At 39.3% G+C, this 23,660-nt stretch overlaps 1 protein-coding gene across 9 annotated transcripts in view; it reads left to right on the top strand.

The window, feature by feature from the left end:
• Positions 1–23,660, top strand: part of SMG6 (SMG6 nonsense mediated mRNA decay factor) — a 203,313-nt gene that overhangs the window by 130,168 nt on the left and 49,485 nt on the right. The gene's annotated exons all lie outside the window — the stretch shown is intronic.

Genomic DNA, 23,660 nt, shown 5'->3' on the forward strand with positions numbered 1-23,660 from the left:
AGGCTAAACTGAACATTAAAGAGCAGGCAGTTCTGCCTATCAGGATTACAAAACATAAGCAGGATCCTCCTGGTGGGAACATTAAAGTCCTGTGGCCATAGAACTTAAATGTTGGAATTAGTGCTTTGCCACTGGCTTACATTTTGGTATAAGGCAAGTTTTAGCCTTCTAGAACTAAGGGTCAGCTATTTCCAGGGGACCCAACCCATAAGCAGACAGACAAGCAAAGGAACTGAGGGAATACTTTGTTGTTCCTTCTTTTAACTCAGAATCCCACGTAGACAGAGCTGAGGATAGTTTTTGGCCTTGAGAATCAGACCATGCAGTCAAGGAGTAACTACAAGCCTACCTAGGTTGCTTTTTGCTCTGAAGGTCCCAGGGTCACAGGGCAGCCTTTGATTCACTGATAACTTTAATCTGTTCTTCCTTACATTGTCATTACCAGAAGCTGAAATATCCCTATACCAGACCTTTCAAAAGGGTGAGGAGCTAGGAAGGGCGATTTTCTTCTAATTAGGGCCTTACTCTTTAAAACAGGCTCATTCCATTTTTTAAAAATGTAATTGTTTGGGACTTCCATGGCAATCCAGTGGTTAAGACTCCACACTTCCAATGCAGGGGCACGGGTTTGATTCCTGGTAAGGGAACTAAGATCCCACATGCCACACAGTGCAGCCAAGAAAAAAATAAATTAAAAACAAACAAAACTAAGACAACTGATAAAATAGGAAAATCAGTTTACATCACCTCAGACTTGGAGGTCAGAAAGCATTATGTGTTACATGACTACATTTAAAGGTGGAATTGAAGACATTAACTTGCCCACTCCAATAGACATGGTTTAAAACTATTTAAAAAAATGTAGTTGTAAGAATATACATAATATAAAGTTTACAGTTTACAGTTCTCTGGCATTAAATACACTCACATTGTTTTTGCAACCATCACTCTCCTCCATCTCCAGGATGTTTTCATCTTCCCCAACTGAAACTCTATATAGTAAACACGAGGAAACTCCCCATTTCCTCCCTCTCCCCAGCCTCTGGCAACCACCATTTTACTCTCTGTCTCTGAATTTGACTACTCGCTGAACCTTATATAAGTGGGAATCATAACAATATATGTCTTTTTGTGACTGGCTTATTTTATTTAGCATAATGTCTTCAAGATTCATCTCGTTCTACATGTCAAAATTTCCTTCTCTTTTAAGGCTGAATAATATTCCATTGTATATATACACTACATGTTTTTATCCATTCATCCTCAGATGCACACTTGAGTCACTTCCACCTTTTGGCTGTTGTGAGTAAATGCTGCATAATACGAATGTCTATTCAGGTCTGTGCTTTCACTTCTACTGGGTATTTACCCCAAAGTGGAATCACTAGATCATATGGGAATTCTGTTTAATTTTGGAGGGAATTGCCATACCGCTTTCCACAGTGACTGTACCATTTGACATTCCCACCAGCTATGCACAAGGGTCCTGATTTTTCCACATCTTCGACACTTGTTATTTTCTGTTTATTTGAAATTAGCCATCCTAATGGGTGTGAAGTGGTACCTCACTGTAGTTTTGATTTGCTTTTCCCTAATGACTAATGATGTTGAACGTCTTTTCACATGCTTATTTATTGTGTGCATTTACAGAATATAATTTCTGCTTTCTCACTTGATTGGCCTTAGGATGTCTGAGCATTAACTTTTTCCCTTTGAGGCAAAGGAAGGCAGGATGGAATTAAAGAAAGTGTCAGGGGAGTTCCCTGGTGGTCCTGTGGTTAGGACTCGGCACTTTGAGGCACTTTCACTGCCGTGATGCGGGTTCAGTCCCTGCTCGGGAAACTAAGATCCCGCAAGTCTTGCAGCCAAAAAGAGAGAAAGAAAGAGTCAGATGTGGGCTCTGATCGCAGCTCTGCCATAGGCTGGTTGTATTGCCTTAGACAATTTATTGATTTGGTCAAAAAGTTCATTCGGGTTTTCCCATAAGATGTTACCCGAAAACCTGTACGAATTTTTTGGCCAACCCAATATATAGCCTCTCTGGGCATCTGTGTCTTTTTCACTAAGACTAGGAAACCTACAACTTCCCTGTCCAACTCAAAGAGCTGTGGTGAGGATAAAAGATCAGGTCTGTGAAAATACTTTGTAAAGATTTTGTAAAAGTGGAGAAATGTGTATTCAGAGAGTTTGCCTGTTTTAAAAATTGAAGTACTTGTTTTTTATTGAATTGTAGGAGCTCTTTATGTATTCTGAATAAAAGTCCATTATCAGATACATGATTTGCAAATATAAAGTTTTAATTTTGATGAAATTCAATTTATCTGTTTTTTTCTTTTGTTACTTGTACTTTGGTGTTGTAAAAACTTTTTTTTTTTTGCCCACAAGGCATGCAGGACTTTAATTCTCTGACCAGGGATTGAACATGTGCCCCCTGCATTGGAAGTGTGGCGTCCTAACCATTGGACCGCCAGGGAATTCCCGTGAAAACATCTTTAAACAATAACAACTGGGAAATTTGATCACCAAAACACCTTAATGAAGGAAGTTCCTTCTACCTGAAGCACATACTTCAGAAAACTATCCCAGCTGCAAGAAAGGATAGCTTGCCATGATAGTAATTATAGAATTTGATCAGATTACAAAAGAATCATGGAATTGGGAGGCTGCTTAGAATAGACATCACGGTCGGTCTTCTACCTCATTAAGAAATAGTCTCCCAGTGGCCTCATAGCTTCTGCTTCAGGTACTTCCCAGAGTTTACTGTCATGAGACAGTCACTGTTAAAAAGTTCTTTCTCAAAGTGAACAGTCTGCCTTTCTGCAATTCCCACTTATTGATTTTAGAGAGACTCAGAGTTACAAAGCCTTTTTATTTTTTCTGTGTCAGACACATCTTAATATACTTGAAATTCTACTAAAATTTTCTTTTTTCTAGGGTAAACATTTCACCAGTGTAATCAGATAGATTCTTGACCAGCGCTATCAAATAGAACTTCTTTTCATGATGGTGCAGAAAAATCCATTTCTTTACCATCCTACATGGTAGCCACTAGCCCCATGTGACTATTGAGTATTTGAAATGTGGCTGAGAAACAGAAATTTTAATTTAATTTTAACTAAACTGAAATATCCACATGTGGCCAGTGGCCCCTAGACACTCCAAGTCCAGATCATTCTCCTGACCACATTCCTCTGTACCACTGGTTTTCAAGTTGTGGTACTGGACCAGCAGCATGAGATTCACCTGGGAACATGTTAGGTATGTAGTGTTTTAGGCCCTACTCCAGACCTGTGAATCAGAAGCTTTGAGGGTGAAGCCCAGCAATTCATTTTAACAAGCTCTTCTGGTGATCCCAGTGCACTGACAACTTCAAGGTTCCTGTTAAAAGCAGTGCTCCTACATGGTCTGACCTGCAGTGATTCTACCTGAAGAAAGTTTCAGTGGCTTGAAAATAAAGTTTGAATACTATTACCTAGATAGCACAATGACTGTATGTTATAAAGTAAATAGTACATGGTTATGAAGAAATTTTAAAAAAATAAAGTCCCAGCTGCAGTTCAGAAGAAAAAAAGTTAATGAGAACTTTCCCTTTAATCTCACACACAGTCTTGTCGTGCTGGAATTAGAACCCTGGGCCGAATTTGATTCTTGGTCTGGTATGCTTTCAATCTATCAGGCTGTTTCATGAAATAGGCCCCACTGTTTGGTTTGGTGTCTCCCAGAAAAGAAAAATCTGGTTCCTTGGCATGTATTTCACCTTACCCCCTTTGGGGGGCGTTCCTGCCTGCTCTTCAACCACCTCCCCACTGTTAGGGTGCTTCTGTCGTCACACCCAATGCCCTGGGACGATCTCCCCTTTTTAGGGTTTAACAGACTTCGCCTATAAAGTTATCTTGCTTTAATATTATTTTTGCCCTCTTAAGCTTGCAATCTGGAAGAGGAGCTGGCTTGTTCTGTTGCTGGCCTTGAGCCAGATGTCATAACTTCAGGCAGTGCCATGCTGCATATCTCCAGCAGTTTGAAATGGAGACTGGAGTGAGAGATAAGATCAGCAGCTTTAGGTGATGGCATTGTTTCAAATAAACCGTGCGTGACCCAAAGCTTCCACTTCAAATGGGGAATGAAATTGCTTCATCCTTTGACAGCTTGCTCCATGAAAGAAATTTATCTTCACTTAATTGCTTTAGATCCCAAGAGGCTACATACAGTAATTTCTAGGAGATAATTATATCAAAATTTTAAAATATGTGACTGTGAACGTGAGTGTGCAACTGCAGTGGACAGGGAGGGACCAAAGGTCTTGCTGAGCTTGCTGGTAGGTTTCTGTTCTCATTGCTGGAGTCCCGTTGTGTCTTAAAACCACTCTCTGAATCTGCTGATTGAGATGCGGGGTGCTCAGTATGGCCCTGTGCTGCTAGGGTTAAACCTTCTTGTCTCCTACTCGTGTTGCTGGGTAGCGTTCTGCTCAAACTCCTCCCGAAGCTGGGAGGGGTCAGGCTGGCTGGCTGACTTCCGGCTGCATGTCTTCATCTAGTCCGGCTGGGCACAGTCTGTCTACACTGTGGGCCAGAGCCACTGGAAGTTCCGGTCAGTGGCAGCTGAAAACCAGCAAACTTGTTGATTTTAAAACATGACTATTTAGATGTTAGAGATAAACTTCCTGTAGATGGGGACAGGCTCCTTAATCTAGGCATGTTTGAATTTCCAGGCCTCCTTTTCCTGGCCTTTCTATTTGAGTCTGAAGCTTCCACTCTGTCATTTTCACTAATCCCAACTACTACCTGCCTTTACCCCACATTTTTTCTCTCATTTCTGAAATTCCAGGTTTTTTTTTACCCCCCCCCCCCCACCTCCTATGAAATAATTATGTTTCCATATTGTGATATCACAGTCCCTAGAAAGACCAGAGTTATTTTCTGAGTATGGACATGTTTTTCCTGGGTCATCTCTCACCCCTTTCTGCCTGCATCTGCCTTTAAGACTACACACTGGACATTAGATTGTGAGCTCCTTGAAACTACTCTCTTCTAGACATCCCCAGGTGTCTAGTGTGGTGCTGCGAATCTCACAAGGGCTTGATAAATGCTTCCTTAGTGAGTAAGAGCCAGTGGGGCATAGCTGGATGACAAGGTTTATCGGCACGCCTGCCATAAAGGGAGAACTGACTTGGAGGTCTAGGGGACTTTCGGATTCTGTACTAAGATCAGTGAATACCTGAGCCAGTGTAGGAGGAAGGGGCTGCCAAAGTTAAGTTGGTTCAACTCAGGTAAGCATCTGCAGAGCCAGGGATTTCCACTTCCCATCAGGTTCTGCCCAGGCCAGTCCGTGGAGCCTTCTGCTCTCTGGGGTCATTCTCCAGGTGTCCTTTATCCCTCTCCTCACTTACTCAGGGTCAGCCATACTCCTCAGATCAGTCAGAAGGGAGTGTTGCCTTTTCTTTTAAACTTCTCCCTAAGAAACCTGACAGCTGTAATGAGTAAGCCAATTTGCATTTGAAAAAGGTCATACTGGTTTGCCTCTAAGGGAAATCTGCAGCAAGTACTGTCACATCATCTCTTGGATTCACATCAAGGAGTTTTTAAAGAAATTATACTTTTGCTCACATCTGAAACACGAGCACCTGAGTAGCACCCTGGAGGGTCATCAGGGTCAGGGTGTTTGTTCAAACGTGTGTCTTTCAAGCTAGAAAAACATTTGTCTGGTACCCTCTTCTAGAGCTTTTTCTCTGTCCTGCCTATCAGCCTGATAGTAGAAATCTAAGAGAAACTGCCCAGTCCTCAGCTGAAATACATAAATCATAGTTAGAAATGTCTAGGGTTGTCTACACAGAATGAGCGGGCCAGTAAATTGTTGGTCACTTGTCCTTCGTGAGATTGGGTTAGCATTGTTGAAAAGTATCAGTCCTTCACTAAGAGTTAAATCACCTGCAGTATTATTTTAACCAACCTCCCATCCCCATCATGAAGATACTAATTCTTCAAGTTGACAGATTGCTTATTTTGACAGCTTTATTTGCTTTACCAAGCCTTCCATGGTCAGTAACCTAGCTTCAGGCCATTTCTTTTAGTTTGATCTTCTTCTAGGAGCAGAATTTGCCTGTTTCTCCTTCTGTTTTATTTAATTAAAAGAACATACTAGACTCAGATTGGATGCATAAGGACTTAACAAGAAGGGTAATTGAACTTCAGGTGTCGTTAGGCCAAAAAGTCAAAATAGGGTCTGGCCTTTTTGGGGAATTAATCATCTTTGAAGCATTGTTTTTGGTGGATTCCACGGATCTAGTTATTCTGCTACGTTCAGTAAAGGTTTGCCCTAAGGATGTCTGTCTCACTCAGGACTCTGTGTGTGTGTGTGTGTGTGTGTGTGTGTGTGTGTGTGTGTTTTGAACAAATCTGTCTATTCTTCTGGAAAGAAGATAATCGACCCAAATCCCAAATAGGGAAATGGGTCTTCCCCAAGGATTTAGAGGCTGATTATATCAGGAGTAGGCTAAGAGAAAGCATTTTAGCATAGGTATTGAGAAAAAACGGGATAGATAAAATAGAAATGAGGAAATGATGTATAATCCACTTCTCTTTCCTAGAGGTCACTCCATAGGCTTCACCGTCCAATAACAGTAGCTACTAGCCACGTGTGTCTATTTTAATTAAAATTAACTAAAATTAAATAAAGCTTAAAATTCTGTACTTCAGTCATACTAGCCATATTTCAAGTGGTTAATACCCACATGTGACTGAATGGCTACCATGTTGTCATGAGTAGGTATAGAAAATTTCTGTCATTGCTGGAAGTTCTGTTGGACAGCTCTGCTTTGTGGTAAAGTCAAGAAGTATGACTTGATTATTAAGGTTGGGGGTAATGACAGGAAGGATGTAAAGAGGGAGACATTGGGATTTGAAGGGCAGATGTCATCTAATTAGGAATGAATCAGGATCAGAGATAGTGGACTCCAAAGAGTGGGAAATTATGAGATTCCTTGCAAAATCATTTAGTAATATATTTAACAGGAGTCAAAATACGAGGTATGGGAATTCCCTAATGGTCCAATGGTTAAGACTCCACACTTCCACTGCAGGGGGCACAGGTTCGATCCCTGGTTGGGGAACTAAGATCCCGCATGCCTCAATGTGGCCAAAAATAAATAAATAATTAATTAAAAAAAAATACAGGGTATTATTTCACCAAAGTGGTCAATTTTCACTGTCTTCTGAAAGAAATTTTCTACTGTTGCAAGCACAGTGTCTTTTCTTAGAGTCTTTTTCTAATCCTTTTCTTCGTCTTTATCTTGGTCCCCCCATCCCCATCATGATCACCTGCTTTTCCTTCCTGAATGCCTCTCTGGTTTTCATTGATAAAAAATCAGCATTCTACGTAGTGCTGTTAGGAAGTATTATTTCACTTGATTCTCACAACAGCTCTGTGAGGTATTGCCCACATTTTACAGGTGAGAAAACAAAGATTTAAAGAGAATAATTTATTTGAGATCATATAATAATAATAGTTCAGAGTCTAGATATATCATTAAGTATTAAGTTTGACTGAATATGAAGCCCGGCTACAAAGGCATAACCACATAAGGTTTTATTCTCTCACATCAGAGTCCAGACATAGGCAGACCAAGGCTAATGTGGGAGCTCCACCAAGTTGGCAGAGCCAAGACCTCTTGCAGCTCACTACTGCAGCATCCTAGGATGTGACCCCATCCCAGGTTGGCTGCTAGAGCCTCAGCAGACAGCATAATGGAGGAATGGGACAGACTGGGTCCTCCTCACACTTTTAAAGAGACTCTGAGGTTTTATGTGAAGCTTCTACTTAGTCACATGGCTATCCTAGCTGCAGAGAAGACTGGAAATATAGTCACCTAGTGACTATATTAGAAATGTACCCAGCCAAAAATCAAAGTTCTTTACTAAAGAAGAGGAGGAGACTGGGACTTCCCTGGTTGTCCAATGGTAAAGACTCCATGCTTCCACTGCAGGGGACATGGGTTCAGTCCCTGGTCAGGGAACTAGGATCCCACATGCCACGCTGCACAACCAAAGAAGAAAAAAGAAGAAGAGGAGGAGACTGGGTATTGAGAGGTGACTGGCAATCTTTGCTCCAGCAGCAGTTTGATTTTTGGTCTAGTGCTTTCCCACTGTTTCATGTTGTCTCTATTTCATTAGCTTATGATTTAGTCATCCAGGCCTCCAGAGCTAGCAGTTTTTCCAAAGAATTAAGCATAAGCGCGCTCTCTCTCTCTCTCTCTCCCAGTTGAATAATTATAATAAAAGCTACCATTAATTGAGGATTTTCTATGTCTTAGTTATTATTCTAAGAGCTTTACATGTATTAAAACATTTAATCCTCACAGCAACCCTTCGTGTCAGGTACCATTATTGGCCTCCATTTTATATTTAGGGAAACTGAGGTACAGGAACCATTAAGTGACTTGCCCGAGGTTACACAGGTAGTAAATAGCAGTCAGAATTCAAGCCCAAGAAGTCTAGCCCCAAAGCCCATCCTCTGAACCACTGCTACTGTATGCAGCCTCTTGGGGAAGTGCTATAATTGCCTAAAAGTAGATGGTGGCCTTCATCACACTACAGACACACAATTTTCCTCCTCGGGGTTATTCATAAAATTTGTTAAAAGCAGTATGTCTGCTGTGTTGTCTTATTTTTTCATTCCCTATCCCCTATCTTCTGTTCTTCTCCCAGACCTGAGACTGAGAAAAGAGATTGTAACATGCTTTAGGTTTTTAGAAAGTTCAGATCCCTGAACTCCTGTTGGAACTTGCAAGAGAAGATTTGCTAGGTAATTAATTAGGTGTCTGTAGAGAATCCAGAGGTTCAAAGTTTCTTTATCTTGTTAATAGAAATTTTATTTCTAAATATATTTTAAAATTTCCTCTTCACTCCCACTCCCCCAGCTTCAGTGTTCTAGTTCTAGCTGTGGCTTGTGAGGGTACCACCCATTTATCACTCTATGTCCCTCCTTGGATACCCCACAGAGATTGGCACTTGAACATATAGTCGGTATGTAGCCTGGACTTCTCTGCAGGGTCAGACATCTCCCATTAACTTCCTCTGGTAGACTGGACTTGTGGCGTTCACTTAATATTAAGTATTTATTGAACGCTATTTGCCAAGGACTATTTGCAGTTCTAGGAATTCTGTGGTGAGTGAGATAGACACAGTCTCTTACTTCACAGACCTAATTATGTAGTTGAAGGCAGTAAAAAAAAAAAAAGTAAATAAAGAAGTGAAATAAATTCAGCGTGTGTTAAATACCATGAAGGAAATAAAACAGGGTAACTTGATCAGAGACTAATTGTGGGAGTTGATTTTGTCAGTCACATAACCACTTTGAGCTGCAGTTTTACCTCCCTAAAGTAGAAGGACCTAGGGCCACTGATGGCCATAAACGGAGGTTGAACTCTACCCTTGTGCAAATTAGAACTGTCTGGATAATTGATCCTAATCTCCACCCAGTTGTTTGTTTGTTTTTAAAGGAATGATCCTTACATAGAAACAGAATAGTTAACAAACACCTGGGTACCTGCCATCCAGCTTTAAAAGAAATAATACATCATATGTAGAGAACAAACATATAGAAACCAAGTGGGGAAAGCAGGGAGGGTTGAGGGGGGCAACGAATTGGGAGACTGGGATACCAAATTGTACGCTCTAAATATATGCAGTTTATTGTAAAAAATAAAAAGTTAAAAAAAAAAAGAAATAATACATCATAGATACAGTGGGAACTCCTTCTGTATCCCCATTTCTCTTTTCCCTTTCCTAGAGGTAATCACTATCCTGAATTCATTGTATCTGTGTATCTTCTTCATATGTATATATCCATTAACAACATAGTATTATTTTGCACATTTAGACTTGTACACATGGCACAGTGTCACTGTGACCATCATCTGCTTTGCTTTCTTACTCAACTTTACAATTTTTAGATTTACTCATATATTCATGCTGCATGTTTCTTTCACTTTAATTGATAATTCATTATGAATATACCACAATTTATTGATCTCTTTTCTTATAGATGCATAATTTTTTTTACCACTACCAGCAGTACTGCAGTCTCTTTGTACTAATGTGTGAGTTTCTCTAGAAAATATAAAACTGCTACATTGTAAGATATGTTCAATCTTCAGCCTTGCTAGCTGTTGCCAAATTACTTTCTAAGGTGATCATACCAGTTTACCCTACCTATGAAAGTAAATGAGTTCAAACTTTTCCACATTCTCATCAATACTAGGCATTTCCAAACTTTAATTTTTGCCAATTTGATGGGTTTTAAATATCTTGTTTTGTTTTTCATTTTCTTTGTTACTAGAAGGGTTAAATATTTCTTCATGTGTTTATTAGCCATTTGAGTTTCCTGTTCTTTGAATCCCATGTTCATATCTCTGCCCGTTTTCTCTCCTTTTTTCTTTTGCTTGGTTTATATAGATTTGTAGGTCTGGATATGCATCCTTCGCTGACTATGTGTATTGGAAATCTCCATAAAACCCTTGCACAGATTTTATTGCTGTTTTGAATATGGTATTTTCTAGTTGACTACTAATGGTATAAATATGAGTGCTGTTTTTTGCATTGCTATATCTACCAACCCTAGTAGTATTAGTTCTAATAATAGATGACAGAATAACAGAAATCCTTACTTTTTTTTTCTGACAAATAGCAGTGCTTCTAAACTTGTATCATTAAATCAGCTATTTGCCATAGATTTCTGATAAATATCTTTCATCAGGTTAAGGATGTTCCCTTCTATTCCGGGTTTGCTGAGGTTTTCATCATAAATAAATGAGTTAAATTATAGTAAATATTTTTCCTTCATCTGTTGATGATCATGTGGTCTGTCTTCTTTGACCTGTTAGTATGGGGATATGCATTAATACATTTCTGATGTAGAACTATCATTACCTTCCTAAAATAGCTCAGTGTGTTCTTATTCTTACTCTTTCACCCCCCAAAATGGACATATTCTGGACTATTCTTGTTTCATGGGAGATACATCTTATTTTCTCATTTATTTGTTTTAAATGTCTTTGCTGCCTGTGTGCCAATTATTATTCCTTATATTTTTTTAAAAAATATTTTATACAAAAAATATAATGTTAGGGAATAACATGACAGAATTGGAGATACAGAGGACTAATCTGGTGGCAGGGTTTAGGAGGAGAGAAACAGTAAAAGCAAGAGGCTAGTTAGCAATATATTATCTACGATTGTGGTGATGAGAATCTATTTTAGGCCAGCAGCAGCATTACAATATGACCTGGTTTTCCTTAAGTACACGCAGGATAAAGGAGGGAAGAACTGAACATCTTTATAACATTTTGAGGCTAAATAAGTAAAGTATTTGAGCTACTGTTGATTAAAATGGGCGAGTTGGAAAAGGAAGCCTTTGGGGATACAACATGTTTGAGGTTGGAAACTTCTAAGGAGAGGATGACCACCATTATACAGCCTCCAGGACATTAGCATATACAGCTCAGTGATGTCAGTGCTGGTGAAAATGACAAAACCCTCTGAGAGGCAGTGTGGTGTAGAGGAGGAAAGAACACAAAATTCAAAATCAAGAGTTTGAATCCCAGCCCCACTTAAAAAACTACGGGCCTTCAGACACTATAAAACTCTTAGAGGAGAACATAGGAAGAATACTCTTTGACGTAAATAACAGCAAGATCTTTTTTGATCCACCCCCTAGAGTAATGGAAATAAAAACAAAAATAAATAAGTGGACCTAATGAAACTTCAAAGCTTCTGCACAGCAAAGGAAACTATAAGCAAGACGAAAAGACAACCCTCAGAATGGGAGAAAAATATTTGCAAACGAATCAACAGACAAAGGATTAATCTCCAAAATATATAAACAGTTCATGCAGCTCAATATCAAAAAAACAAACAACCCAATCAAAAAATGGGCAGAAGACCTAAACAGACATTTCTCCAAGGAGGACATACGGATGGCCAAGAGGCACATGAAAAGCTGCTCAGCATCACTAATTATTAGAGAAATGCAAGTCAAAACTACAATGAGGTATCACCTCACACCTTTTAGAATGGGCATCATCAGAAAATCGACAAACAGTAAATGCTGGAGAGGGTGTGGAGAAAAGGGAACGGTCTTGCACTGTTGGTGGGAATGTAAATTGATACAGCCACTATGGAGAACAGTATGGAGGTTCCTTGCAAAACTAAAAATAGAACTACCATGTGACCCAGTAATCCCACTGCTGGGCATATACCCAGAGAACACCATAATTCAAAAAGACACATGCACTCCAGTGTTCATTACAGCACTATTTACAATAGCCAGGACATGGAAGCAGCCTAAATATCCATCAACAATTGAATGGATAAAAAAGATGTGGTATATATATATACAATGGAATATTACTCAGCTGTAAAAAGCAATGAAACTGGGACATTTTTAGAGACATGGATGGACCTAGAGACAGTCATACAGAGTGCAGTGAGTCAGAAAGAGAAAAACAAGTATTGTATATTAACACATATATGTGGACTATAGAAAAATGGTACCAGTCCACCGGTTTGCAAGGCAGAAATAGAGACACAGATGTAGAGAACAAACATACGGACACCAAGTGGGGGAAAGCGGGGAGGGTTGGGGGGGAATGAATTGGGAGATTGGGATACCAAATAGTACACTCTAAATATATGCAGTTTATTGTATGTTAACTGTATTTCAATAAAAGTTATTAAAAAAAAAAACAAAAAACTACGGGCCTTATTTTACACCTAAGAAAAAGGAGTTACACAACCACCCCAGTCAGTTGTTTTGAACATTAAATGAAATAGCACTTGTGAAATAGTACTGTAAAGTTTTAAATTTACATTGTTAAGGGGGTTTGCAGTGGTTAGAGAGGAAGTAGGCAGGCTGGTGGTGCACTGGGATAAGGGATAAGGCAGCTAGAGGCAGCATTTAGGATGGGTCTGCTGAAAACAGGATCGGGTGATCTTAATGTAGCTGTAGGCAGTGCTTTCCAATAGGAGTTTCTGTAATGATAAAAATATTCTCCTCTGCACTGTCTAGTATGGTAGCCACTAGCCACGTGTAGCTATGGACACTTGTAATGTGGCTGGCGCCCCTGAGGAAATGATTAAAAAGAATTTTTTTTAATTGTGGTAAAATATACTTAACATAAAACTTAACCATTTTAACCATTTTTTTAATTGTACAATTCAGTAGCATTAAGTACATTGACAGTGCTCTAGTCATCACTCTTATCCTTTCTAGAACTTTTTCATCATTCCAAACAGAAACTCTGTATCTATTAAATAAGAATTTCTCAATCCCCCCACCAGCCCCTTGTAAGCTCTAGTCTACCTTCTGCCTCAATGAATTTGTGTATTCAAGGTACCTCATATAGGTTGAATCATACAACAGTTGTCCTTTTGTGTCTGGCTTACTTCACTTAGCATAGTGTTTTCAAGGCTCATCTATGTTGTAGTCTGTGTCAGAAGTTCCTTTTTATGGCCGAATAATTCTAATGTATATATGTACCACACTTTGTTCATCATTCATCTGTTGGTGGACACTTGAGTTGCTTCCACCTTTTGGCTAGTGTGAGTAGTGCTGCTGTGAACATTGTGGTGTACTAGTGGTGTACAAGTATCTGTTGAGCCCCTGCTTTCAATTCCTTGAGTATATACCTAAGAGTGTAATTGCTGAATTATATGGTAATTCTGTGTTTAACCTTTTGGGGAACCGCCAAACTATTTTTTCACAGCAGCTGCACTGTTTTACAGTCCCATCACCAGTGCACAACAGTTCCAATTTCTCTACATCCTTACCAAAATTCTTTTTTTTTTTTTCTTCTGGTTTTCTTGATAATAGCCATCCTAATAGGTGTGAAGTGGTATATCATTGTAGTTTGGGTTTGCATTTTCCTAATGACTATTGATGTTGAGATCTTTTTATGTGCTTATGCCGTTTGACTATTTTTTCTGGAGAAATGTCTTTTCCAGTCATTTGGCCATTTTTGAATCAGCTTGTTTTGTTGTTGTTGAGTTATAGGAGTTCTTTATATATTCTGGATATCAGTTCCTTAGCAGATAAATGATTTACAAATATTTTCTCCCATTCAGTAGGTTATCTTTTCACTCTTTTGATAGTGTCATTTAGTATATGAATGGTTTTAATTTTGATAAGTCCATTTTATTATTTTTAAATTTTTTTTGTCTGTGCATTTGGTGTCAGATCCAAGAAATCATTGCCAAATCCAGCATCGTGAAGATTTCTCCCTTTGTTTTCCTCTAAGAGTTTTCTAGTTTTAGCTCTTACATTTAGGTCTTTGATCGATTTTGAGTTAGTTTTTTAATATGGTGTGAGGTAAGGCTCCGTTGTCATTCTCTTGCATGGGAATATCCAACCTTACCAACACCATTTGTTGAAGACTCTCTTTCGCCAATGAATGGTCTTGGCATCCTTGTCAAAAATCAATTGACAATATATATGAAGATTTATTTCTGGGCTCTGTATTCTATTCTGTTGGCCTCTATGGCCTTATGTGAGTTCCACACTGTTTTGATTACTGTAGCTTTGTAGTAAGTTTTGAAATTGGGAAATGTGTCTTCCAATTTTTGTTCTTTTTCAAAATTGATTTGGCTATTTGGCATCTTTTAAGAGTCCATATGAATTTTAGGATCTGTTTTTCTGTTCCTGCAAAAAAAAAAAATGCCATTGGGATTTTCATGGGGATTGCATTGAATCTGAAGATCACTTTGAGTAGTACTGTCATCTTAACAATATTAAGTCTTCCACCCCGTGGACATGGGATGCCTTTCTATTTACTGGAACTAAATTTTTAACTATATTTAAGTTTAGGTAATTTAAATTTAAGTTTAAATAGCCACATGTGGCTAATGGCTGTTGTATTAGACAGCATGGCCCTAGAGAATCATCCTCAGATTTTTTTTTTTAATTAACTTGTATTGGAGTATAGTTGATTGACAATGTTGTGTTAGTTTCCACTATACAGCAAAGTGTATCAGTTACACATATACATATATCTACTCTTTTTAAGATTCTTTTTCCAGATTTCCTTTCCTTGTTAAAAACATTGAGCAATGGTGACACCTGCAGAGGCCTTGTAGTACCTGAATCATCTTTGAGCTCGGGATGACTACACATGGTTAGATAGTCCTGCCTCCAGGAGGGTGTAGATCCCTCCAGGCACATGTGTGCACCTTCTCTCTCTCTCTGGGATATAAGACAGCCACAAGCCATGCAGCATCAGATCCTGTCTTCTTCTCTGTTTTCCTTTTAGAAGTGTCTGGTTTGCTCCAGAACTAAAAAGAACCTATAGCTTTCAAAAAATTAGCAAAAGACAGACTGCCTCTGGCAGAAATGGAACTCCTTCTGCCTCTTCTTATTTTCATATAAACAGAGACTGTGGTACCCAAAATTGGTCAAGTGTTGTAAAAGAAATTTCCTTTTTAAAAGAAAATATTGATTATTTTAAAGCATTTATACCTTGTTCATCACTCTAATGCTATTCTCATGGGACAACAACGAACAACAGAAAGTGCCTTCAGGGGGATTTCCCTGGTAGCGTAGTGGTTAAGAATCTGCCTGCTAATGCAGGGAACACGGATTCGATCCCTGGTCCGGGAAGATCCCACATGCCTCAGAGAGAGCAACTAAGCCCGTGCGCCACAACTACTGAGCCCATGTGCTGCAACTGCTGAAGCCCATGCACCTAGAGCCCGTGCTCCGCAACAAGAGAAGCCACCACACTGAGAAGCCCACACACCTCAATGAAGAGTAGCCCCCGGCTCGCCACAACTGGAGAAAGCCCACAGGCAGCAACAAAGACCCAAAGCAGCCAATAAATAAATAAATTTATTTTAAAAAAAAGAAAGTGCCTTCAGATGCCAGTAATTGTTGTACTTCCAATTCCATTTTCCTGGAGGGTCAAGAGTCCAAGAGATTCGTGCACATCAGACAAAATAAAAGGATGAATACTAAATTAATTAGTTAATTAATTAAACAAACTAGGGAACTCCCTTTCCATGTCCATTCTCTCTTTCCTGCCAAGTAAGAAGTAATGTTAAGATGCAAAAGAGCTGTGTCCTTAGTACTGTTCACAGTGGTCTCCCTACTCCCCTCCTTAGCATCTCTCTAAAGACTTCCTAGGGAGATCTGGAGATTTTCTGGGAGTAAACAGGAAAACTCAATAAATAAAATTGGGAGTCTTAGAGCTTAGAGGCGATCACACAGCTCTTCTGGAAGAAGATGCCTTTGGCCTTGGACAGCCAGGAGCAGTAGGTTTGTAGTGTCTTTGTGTAAACATTTTATTACGTCTCTCTTGCAGAGGAGCCCTCCAGTCAGCTTCTAGACCAGAAATGGAACCTGTTTGTCCTGGCCTGCCCATGACCACTCTCCATCAATCTCCTAAAGAGAGGCTGGAACATCCCCTGTGTATTCAGAATTGGACTAGCTCAGCAGCTACCCAGTTCTCTAAATATGCTTTCTCCACCTTACTGCCCTCTAGCCTGCACCCCACCCTCATCCTCATCTCTTTCCTTGTATACAGATAACTTCTTTATTATAACATTTGGGCTTTCCCACACTAGAATTGATCTTTCACCACTCTACCAAAATTCCTATGCTAATCACTTGGGTGTTCTGGTGTCAGAACTTAGAAGTTCTGTCCCACCCAGCTTCCTCAGCTCTCTTCTTTCCCTCCTGGGTTGTTGTGCTGGAATGATACTCCTCTTGGATTTCAGCGTGTGCAGTCTTTCTTGGGTGGAGCCTTGAGCTGTTCACAGGAGTGCTGGTAATGTCTGGCCTTCAGTGCTGCCAAAGGCAAAAAGCTGGCCTCTTCTTAGTTTAAAATACGTAGTTGGATTGCTGGGGCAGTGTTAGATGGAGGGCGGGGTGAGCGAATACCACTCTCTTCCTACTGTGTTTTCAGGAAGTGATTATAGAGCAGCTATAAGTGCGAATGAAGTCTAATGAATGGATTAGCATCCTCCCCCAACACCCCCCCCCAAAAAAAACCCAGATTCTCATACACACACACACACTCTCTCTCTCTCTCCCCTCCTCTCCCCTCCACTCCTGCACTCCTCCATTAGGCTCCATCCCAGATCCACACCCTTATTGTTCTGCTGGGCTTAATTTGGTACTATTTCAGAGCAAAGAACCTTTGTTAAATTATCTCCGTTCTCTTCCCTGGAAGCGAACCCAACCATAATCTGCTGAATGAGAGCTGAACTTTTCCTTTAGGCAAACTGTGAGTTCCACTTCCCTGTCCTCTCCCCTCCCAAGAGCAGTGTGGGCAGAAGCATATAGATGGGAGGAATAACCAGTGCCAGGATTTAATCCCTCAGTTAGGGAGTGGGGTTTTCAGAACTAGTAGTAAAATTGTTTGCAGAGACAGCTGTCAATGAAAGACATCTCTGTGCCGTCAACATACCTCTATTCCTTTCTTCCAGCTGCCTCTTTCCCTGTACAGCCCTTTCTCCTGGTACCTCCGTGAGGTCTAAGCCATATGGCTCTTATGAATCTTGTCTGGAGTCTCCTAAAGTGGCAGATTTTGCTGTGCAGAGCACAGCACCCCTGGGTCTGCCCCTCCTCTCTCAGCAGCTGTTTGCCACTGACCGAGGTGGCGACTTAGCCTGTGTGTGTGGCCGGAGTCAGCGATGAGCCTCCCACCCAGGCCTGGGGAAGCCCTCAGCTAGTGTGGTTCCTGTGGCAGCAGTCAGCACGCCAGAGCTCCTCATACCTTCAGGGCTGTGGTGTAACAGCCAGCTTCATGCGGTGGCATTGTTTAACGTTGGTTGACTTGACTTCTCTGTCCCCACCCTCTGTGTTTAAGGGAATCTGGCCATTGCCCAGGAGAGAAGAAGCTGGCACTTGCAGAGTGGCTTCCTGCTGCCTCTCTTGTATTGGGAGCCAGGACCACCTTCCATCTCTGCCTTCCTATCCGTGTGGCAAAGGCAAAGGGCCCCTCTGTGCTCAGCCTCCCGTGGTGGGGTTTCAAGTTGCCTGAGATCAGGACGCGGCTATCTGCCAGGTTATCTGCCCAGATAAACATTTATTGTTTACAGGGACGTGTTTCAGCTGCTCTGGCTGATCCCACTGGTGAGATCTTCTAGTTTCTTGAGGTTTTAAGCCAGTGTGTGGGGCTGACGTCCAGACAGAGAACTGCTGGAGCTGGCGAGGTTTTCCGTGACTGGCCACTTCTGACCTAGCTCAGCCATTCCCCTCTCCCCACCAGGTCCCAGAGCCAAATTTATATGTCTCCGTTCCCAGCCCTGCCTTCTGGATATTGAAACTGCCTCTACATTTTCAACATTTCTAGCCTTTCAAGTCTGAGGAATTATGTCAGAGTCAGTGTTATGACACAAGCAGCTGAAGACTTCTTTTAGGTGGCAAAACCAGCATTCTGACACTTACCCTGTTTTCCTTAATAGCTACTGAGACAGCCGTTTAGTGAAGGCAACAAGGATAAAGATAGATTTTCTTTTTTTAATCCAAACAGCCACATCCACTGCATCCAAATATACATTGTCTTTTTTATTTTCTAGTGATATAATTGATTTCCAACATTTTATTATACTGCAAAGTTGAAAGAATTTTACAATGAGCTCCCTTACCCTCAGCATCTGGAGTCTGTCATTCTTGTCTTACAATACTTGCTTTGTCATGTATCCATCTATCCCTCCGTCTCTGCATCCATCATGTTTCTTTTTGATCTACGTCATCAGTACATTTTCTCTAAATCCTTGAGCATGAATATATTTCATTAACTAGAGTTCAGTGTTTGTTTATGGCTTTTTCTTTTGAGGTAAAGTTTACATACCATGCTATGGACAGATATTAAGTGTACCTTTGCTAGGTTCTGGCAAGTGCATATACCTCTGTAATCCAAAACCTATCAGAATTGAGTCTTCTTATGCTTCCTTATCTCTACCTTTACCACCAGAGGCAGTCTCTGTCCTGATTTTTTTTCCACCATAGATGAGATTTGCCTTTTTCAGAACTTCATAAAAATGGAATCATGTAGCATATACTCTCTTGAGTAAGGCTTTTTTCATTTAGTATAAAGTTTTTGAGATTCCTCTATTGTTGTCACATTTATCAGCAGTTTATTCCTTTTTGTTGCTGAGTTGTTTTCCATTTTATGACTATATTGCAGTTTATCTGTTCTCTGATTGATGGATTGATGGCTGTTTCCAGTTTGGTGCTGTTATGAATAAAGTTGCTATGAATAGTTGTACACAAGCCCTCATGTGGACATGTGTTTTCTCTTGAGTAAATGTCTAGGATTGGAATTGCTGAGTCATAGGGTAGATGTATGCTTTTTATTGGAGACTGCTAGACCTTCTTCCAGTGGTGATTGCACCATATTACATTCCATTAATGTATAAGAGTTCCAGTTGCTCCACATCCTCATTTGGGGGAGGGGAGCAGTTTATCATTTTGGTTTTTAATTTGCATTTCCCTGATGACTAATGTAGAATTTACATACTTTTTCATGTCCTTACTGGCCATCTGTACATCTCCTTTCTGAAGGAACTGTTTTAGATCTCTTGCCCATCTTCTTTAATTGAGTTGTTTTCTTGTTATTGAGTTATAAGATTTCTTTATGTATTCTGGATACAAGTACTTTGTCAGATATGTATGTCTTGTGAATGTTTTCACTCAGTCCGTGGCTTGCCTGTTTATTTTCTTAACAGTGTCTTGCTGAACAGAAGTTTTTAATTTTGATGCAATCTATCATCTTTTTCTTTTATGGCTATTATTTTACGAGAGCTTGAAAAGCCAAGTCATATAGACTCTCTCCCCCTCCACCCCTCCCCACAACAGTTTCTCCTATTATTAACATTTTGTATCAGTGTAGCTCATTTGTTACAGCTGATGAGCAAATATTGATACATTATTATTAACTAAAGTCCACAGTTTACATTAGGGTTCACTTTTTGTGCTATACATTCTGTGGGTTTTGACAGATATAATGACATGTATCCACCATTATAGTATCAGACAAAATAGTTTCACTGCCCTAAAAATACCCTGTGCTCCACCTGTTCTTCCCTCCCTCCATCTTCTCTTCATCTCATGGCAACCGCTGGTCTTGTTTCTGTCTCTATAGTTTTGCCTTTTCCAGAATGTCATATGGTTGGAATGATACAACCTTTGGAATCATGTGTGGCCTTTTCAGATTGTCTTCTTTCACTTCACAATATACCTTTAAGGTTGTTTTTATGGCTTAGATTACTCATTTATTTTTTAATTCCTGAATAATATTCCATGGTATGAAATAATATTTATTTTTATTCCTGAGTAATTTTCGTGGTATGTATGTACCACAGTTTATCCATTCACCTACTGAACATCTTGGTTGCTTACAAGTTTTAGCAGTTATGAATAAAGCCGCTATAAACATTTTTGTGTGGATACAAGTTTTCAACTCCTTTGGGTAGATACTAAGAACTGCAGTTGCTAGATCATATGGTATGACTATGGTAGCTTTGTAAGAAACTGCCCAGCTGCCTTCAACGTAGCTGTACCATTTTGCATCCTGCCAGCAATGAATGGAAGTTCCTGTTGCTTCACAGCCTCACTAGCATTTGGTGTTGTCTGTATTTTGGATTTTAGCCATTCTAATAGGTGTGTAGGGGTAGCTCATTATTATTTTAATCTGCAATTTTTTAATGATTTATGATGTTGAGCATTTTTTCATATGTTTACTATCTGTATATTTAGTTCAGTGAGCTGTCTGTTCAGATCCTTTGCCCAGTTTTTAATTGGGTTGTTAGTTTTCTTATTGTTAAGTTTTAAGAGTCACCGATTGATTTTTTTAATACATGTATTTATTTTATTTATTTTTTGGCTGCATTGGGTCTTCATTGCTGCACACAGGCTTTCTCTAGCTGCGGCGAGTGGGGGCTACTCTTCATTGTGGTGCACAGGCTCCTCATTGCCGTGGCTTCTCTTGTTGTGGAGCACGGGCTCTAGGTACATGGGCTTCAGTAGTTGTGGCACACAGCTCAATAGTTGTGGCTCACGGGCTCTAGAATGCAGGCTCAGCAGTTGTGGCGCACAGGTTTAGTTGCTCCGCGGCATGTGGGATCTTCCCGGAGCAGGGCTCAAACCCAGGTCCCCTGTATTGGCAGGCGGATTCTTAACCATTGCGCCAGCTAGGAAGTTCCTGATTGATTTTTAAATGTTTAAACAACCTTGCGTTACTTGAATAAAACCCTGTTTGCTGTATTGGATTTGCCAATATTTTGGTAAGGATCTTTGTATCTGTGTTCATGAGGAATATTTATAATGTTGTTATATCTTGTCAGGTTTTGGCATTAGAGTTATGCTGACCTATTAAATGGCTTGGGAAGTTTAATCTCCTCCTCCATTTTCTGAAAGAGTTTGTGTAATATTGGTGTTAAATCTAAGTTGGCGAACTTGTTGCCATAAAATGGTTCATAATAACGTTTTGCTATCATTTTGATGTCTGTAGTATCTGTGTACAGTGATATATGGATTATTTAGAAGTGTGTGACTTAATTTCCAAATATTTGGAGTTTTCCTGGATATCTTACTGTTACTGATTCCTGATTTAATCCCATTGTGATCAGAGAGCATACTTGGCATTATCTCAGTCCTCTTAAATTTATTTATGACTTAGCACATATCTATCTTGAAGACCGTATTGGACGTACAATGAAAAGAATATATTCAGTATGTTGGGTATATAGTGTTTTATAAGTATTAGTTAGGTCAAGGTGGTTGATAGTGTTGAGATCCTCTATGTCTTCACTAATATTTTGTCTAGGTGCTCCATTAATTTCTGAGAGGAGAATGTTCAGATCTTCAAATATGATTTAGGATTTTCTGTTCTTCCCTTTAATTCCATCAATTTTTGTTTCCTGTATTTTGGAGGTCTCTTACTAGGCACACACGGCATTATGGTTGTTATATCTTCCTGATGAATTGACCATTTTGTCATTGTGAAATGTCCCTCTTTCATCTCTGGTAATACTTTGCCTTGAAATCCATTTTTTTCTAATATTAACATAGCCACTCAAGCCTTCTTATGTTTATTTATTTGCATGGTATATCTTTTCCCATCCATTTGCTTTTAACCAGTCTGTATCTTTATATATAAAATGTGTCTCTTATTGACAGCATGTAGTTGGGTCATACTTTTTAATCTATACTGAGAATCTCCTCCTTTCAAGTGGATTATTTAGATTATTAACATTTAATGTAATTATCCCTATGGTTGGATTTAGATTTGCAATTTTGTTAGTTGTTTTCTGTTTGTCCCTTTTGATTTTTTGTTCCTTTTTTTTCTCCTCCTTTTGATATCTTCCTTTTGTACTTACTTTACTAACTTCTTTTAGATTATATGGTTTTTTTTTTTAACAATTCCATTTTAACTTACTTATTGGCATTTTAGCTACTTCTGTTTGCAGTTTTTAGTGGTGGCTCAGTAGATTATAGTATACATCCTTAACTCTTCAGACTACTTAGAGTTGCTATTGTACCACTTCACAGAAAATGTAGAAATCTTGCAACCATACAGTTCCAGTTACCCATTGCTCTGTCTTTTATTATTATAGTTGTTATATGGTATAAACCATATACTCTAACATACATATGTGTATAATATACTGTACACATTATAAACTCCACAAGACAGTGTTATGGGGTTGTGTTTGGTCTTTGGTTTTTTACTTCAAAGACATGCAAATTTTATTTCTACTAATTTAATATTATCAAACATTTGAAATAAATCCTTGTGTTGATAAGGTTGTTTGTGTATGTGTGGTAAAATATATGTAACATTGGAAATTCTCTGGCGGTCCAGTGGTTGGGACTCCATGCTTTCACTGCTGGGGGCCCAGGTTCAATCCCTGGTTGGGGAACTAAGATCCCATAAGCCATGGAATATATATAATAGATAGATGGATGGATGGATGGAACATAAAATTAACCACTTTATCTATTTTTTCTTTTGTTGAATGTGCTTTTGGTGTCATATGCAGAAAATCATTACCAAATCCAATGTCATAAAGATTTTCTCCTATATTTTATTCTAAGAGTTTTATAGTTTTAGCTCATAAGTTTAGATCTTTGACCCAATTTGAGTAAATTTTTATGTATGGTGTTAGGTAAGGAACCAGCCTCATTCATTGGAATGTGGCTATCCAGTTTGTAAAATGTTATAATTTTGCACTAAACAAATTTGTATGTCTTTTTTAATTTAAAAGGATAGAAAAATTATTGTTTGTATTTACTCAGGTATTTACCATTTCTTTGTGAAGAGCCAAGTGTCTGAGTGGTATCATTTTCCTCTGGCTTGAAGAGCTTTTGGCTTTTCTTGTAAGGCGTATCTGCTACAAATTCTCCTAGTATTCTTTTATCAGAAAATGTCTTTATTTCACTTCCTTCTTTAAAGATCTCTTCACTGGATGTAGAAAATTTTCAGTACTTTAAATATTTCCATCCATTGTTTTATGGTTGATAAGACAGTCAGCACTTGTTCAGATTGTTGTTCTCTATACGTGATGGGTCATTTTTCTCTGGCTGCTTGCTTGCTTGCTTTCTTACTGATTGATTGATTGATTGATTGGCTGTTTTGGGTCGTGGGTGCTGTGCGTGGCCTTTCTCTAGAT

Source organism: Hippopotamus amphibius, chromosome 17 (assembly GCF_030028045.1).
Source record: "Hippopotamus amphibius kiboko isolate mHipAmp2 chromosome 17, mHipAmp2.hap2, whole genome shotgun sequence".
Classification (NCBI taxonomy): Eukaryota; Metazoa; Chordata; class Mammalia; order Artiodactyla; family Hippopotamidae; genus Hippopotamus; species Hippopotamus amphibius.